This window comes from Squalius cephalus (genome assembly GCF_949319135.1).
Source record: "Squalius cephalus genome assembly, chromosome: 2".
In the NCBI taxonomy this organism is placed as follows: domain Eukaryota; kingdom Metazoa; phylum Chordata; class Actinopteri; order Cypriniformes; family Leuciscidae; genus Squalius; species Squalius cephalus.
In genome coordinates, this window is record NC_137123.1 from 1660104 (window position 1) to 1664018 (window position 3915).

Genomic DNA, 3915 nt, shown 5'->3' on the forward strand with positions numbered 1-3915 from the left:
AAATAAAACCCATTGTAAACGTCTGCTCTGCTCATCCAGCACGAGTTGCAATCGCACACAGTGCAGCACGAACCACAGTTCACTGATCGCGTGATGATGGCAGAGGATTTGTTGCGCAACAAAGCCTAAACGTCTGATAAATGTCTTATCTTGTAGAATGCTCAGCACTGCCGCCACGGAGTACGTGCGATCGCCAATCCCAAACTGAAAGTAAAACACAAGCTCCTGATGCGCGCAAATTAGGCTGCACACACACAACAGCCTGTTTTCCAGTTGTGACAGGATTAGTTAAGTGATTGACAGTTGTGGTGTCCTATCAGGGGGGAGTATGGTCTATTTAATGCGGGTTGGCTGTATCCTGAGATGCGTCACGTCTTTGCTCCGCCCCCTCGTGCGTCATCCACTAGCGCCTCAGGTATGTGCTGGTAGCGAGTGTTTTAAATTGTGTGTTTAGAACGCTACTGATGTGTTATCTCTTCAAATTGTAGCGTTCCATTTAAGCACATTTCCGACGGTGCATTTCATCAGCTCAGAATAGGTGTCTGCGCACCCTTCAGGTATGTAAACTATCCCTGTATTGAGTGGTGGTTATGATGGCGTGCAGTATACTGAGTAGGGCTGCAACGATTCATCGAGTTACTCGATTTACTCGATTACAAAAATTCCTCGAGGCAAAAACTCTGCCTCGAAGCCTCGTTAAATTCCTATGACGCGCACTATACGCGTGTCTGATTGTTTCACACGGACCGTTGTTCAGTGTTCAGGAAGCACACCATAGCGCGTGATACATTTTGAATTTAGTTGGCGCGATGGCGGAGAGTAAAGATGTCCATATAAACGGCAGAGAATGTCTAAAGTTTGGGATCGCTTCCTTTCAGCGTCGCTGAAACAAGGTAACGATTCTGTCCCCCGCATTTTTCTTTGACCCAGCGCCAATATTTCCGCCCGTGCCTAAGCCTATACATGTTCGCTGATTTTAATCCCAAACTGTATGTAGTGATGTCGTGATGCGGTTTGACTAAATATGATGTTTAGCTTTGATGTTTTTAAGTAGTAACGTATTCACGTTCAATTGCAAGAGAGTATATAGCCTAAAAAAGAACCCCTTCACACACACACACCAGGGTTGCCAACTCTCACGCATCTGGCGTGACAGTCACGCATTCAGCCTCAATCTCACGCTCTCACGCTTAACAAAGAAATCTCACGCTAAATTAGACATTCTTCTGTGCTGTATTTTTTTTCACTCGTGTGCACTAAATTTCAGAATTACTATAAACAATTCAGGCTCTTAACTACTGGATGGACCACTATTTATGGCGCAAATTAGTTAAAATCTCCCGGAATCTAGAGCGAGCACGCATGCGAGACAGAAACTGTAGCGCACGCACGGCGTACGGCAGCGTTGAGCATTGTAGCCAATCACTGACATGTCTGTTGAACGCATTGGCCAATCAGAGGCGTTTAAATGAGTCGCTGTCCTGAAGATGTGTTTTGCGCGAGCTCACCGAGTTCAACACTTTCGCAAACCAGTCATTATTATTGCCTATAAACTTAAGATGCAAATAAAAGATTCACTGCAATGTATTTGATATTCTTGATGCTGTTCTGATGCGCTCCATTACGCACCGCTCTGTTTGGTGTTAGGATGACTAAAAGTTCAGCGGTCTAGCTCTTCAATGTCAGAATGATTAAAGAAGTGAATGAATGCCTGGCAAAATGTAAGTGGAAAACATTTAATATTTGACTGTTTTACAATAGAAATGTTCAACTACCGACAGTATCCGGTGACGCGAATTACTCAACTTTTTTTATATATTTACTAAATTTAGCCTTTTTGAATTGAAAATATGCTATAATTTCTTTGATTCATTTAGAGAGAATGCATGCATAATTAAAAATAAAATGTTATTTGCAAATAGTTACAATTATTTCACTAATACAAAAAGCTTTTTTTTCTTTATTCCCTTAAATCGCTTTTATAATTAATTCCTTTAAATAAAAATACCCCCAAAAAATTGGGTTGGAATACCCCCCCCCCCCCCCCCCCCCCGTTGGAGAAGTCTCACTCCGAGCTAAACTCAAAAGTTGGCAACCCTGACACACACACGCACCCTCGTCTCTCACCCACCACGCACCCTCCTCAGCATGCATTACTGTATACACCGGGACGTGATGGAGGAACACATATTGTATTGCAGTCTTTGCGAGACCTTGTTCGTAGGCTGTCACGTCTGCCAAATAGTTACAGACAACTTCAAAAAAATGAAACTCCCCAGCCTGCTTCTCCAAATCCACTCGTACTTTTGGGGAAGACATAATCGGCTACCAAAGTAATTGAGCATAGAACATTTTCAATAAAAAAAAAAAAAAATACTACAAAACGTGCTAATATACTTCGATAGCCTAAGTGAAAAACAAAATGCTTTTTTTTTCTATTTAACAACATGCATATTTGCAATAAAACATTCCCCTTTTCAAAGCTACACTTTTTTTTTTTTTATAAATTGTATACATTGTGTACCTGTTTGGCTTGATATTTTATATTCATTTTATTTATTTTTGTTCTCAGGTGGGTAATTTGCAGAAGGTGCAATCCTTTTTTTGTAATGTTGTATTAAGAAGACAAAAAAACTAAGGCCAAATGGCCTTTACTATTTAAGTTTGTATTCATAGTTTTACATGTTATACATGTTTTACAATAAGTTGACTTAACTGTATTGTTATATAATTGTTGGCACTGGCACTTATAAACACTACATGGGTAAAAATTACAATAAATAGGCTTAGTTTTGAAACCAAATGTTGGAGTTGGAATAAATTACTCCTTTTTCCCCCTTTTTTCCCTTTTTTTTTTTGAGAAATAAAAGCCAAATGCTTGATCATTTTACAGCCACATCATTTTCGTTATGCATTATTTGTTTTGGTTGTTTAAAAACACACTAATTTTTTTTATCCGATTACTCGATTAATCGATCGATAAAGTGGTAGATTAATCGATTACAAAAAGAATCGATAGCTGCAGCCCTAATACTGAGTCACTATATCACTGTTAATGCGTTGCTTCCTGTACCCCAGTTAATCGGTGGTTATGATGATCGCGGTAAACAGTAGCCTGTGGGGATTATATGTGGGTTGATGTCGTCTTTTGGTAAGTGTCATGTAAGATGTCTGGAAGATTGTAGTGGAAAGAGAGGCTCTAACATCTCGCTGCTTCTCTTTAAGGCGTTCGTGAGGCGTGGGTCCTCCCTTTCGTCCTTGGGACCATTTTGCTGGTTCCCTGCACAATCTCTTACTCGTTCTTCCGTGTTTATGAACTTGAGCTCACCCGGATAACCACGGTGCTTGCACTGCCCTCCGTGTCGCGCTGATCGCGCCGGCGGGAATTCATAAGGGCACAGGATTTGTATCGTCTACTTCCTTTCCCTCTTTTTAGTGTGACAGAAAAGTTGTGATCAATAATAATTGCCTGTTATTTGTACGAGAATCAGTGTGTGTGCACGCGTGAGTGCATGTGTGTGTGTGCTGCACCAGCTCTATTCTTTTGTTATTCATTTCTTTAGTTCAATTTCGTGTATTTTGTTTAGATTTATTTTGTTATCTAAGTGCGTGTGTCATTGTTTATCTTGATTATTGTATGTGTAATTTGGCTGTGATATTTTCTTTGGTCATTTTGGGGTTTTACTAAACTCAATTACTTATTTGTCTATTCCTTTTGTTTATTGTTCTTCCAGGAACTGAGGTGGCCAGGCGGAAGGACCTTCTCTTGCAGTGTTGTAGTGGTGGTGTTGCAGTGGGTGACACTTTTGAAGTGCCTGCATGTGTGATCCAAGTGCACGGTGACGTGTGTGTGTGTGTGTGTGAGTAGGATTGCGCTTTTGGAAAAGCCATTAAGTGGTCCTTCCGCCGGTCGAC

The 3915-nt window shown here is 40.7% G+C and overlaps 1 long non-coding RNA gene across 1 annotated transcript; it reads left to right on the forward strand.

Annotated features, from left to right (window-relative positions):
- The first annotated feature begins 486 nt into the window (after positions 1–486).
- On the forward strand, positions 487–3309 carry LOC307154410. The gene is made up of 3 exons (XR_013820361.1): positions 487–557; positions 3079–3151; positions 3226–3309. It is a non-coding gene; the product is annotated as an uncharacterized lncRNA (long non-coding RNA).
- The last annotated feature ends 606 nt before the right edge of the window (positions 3310–3915 follow it).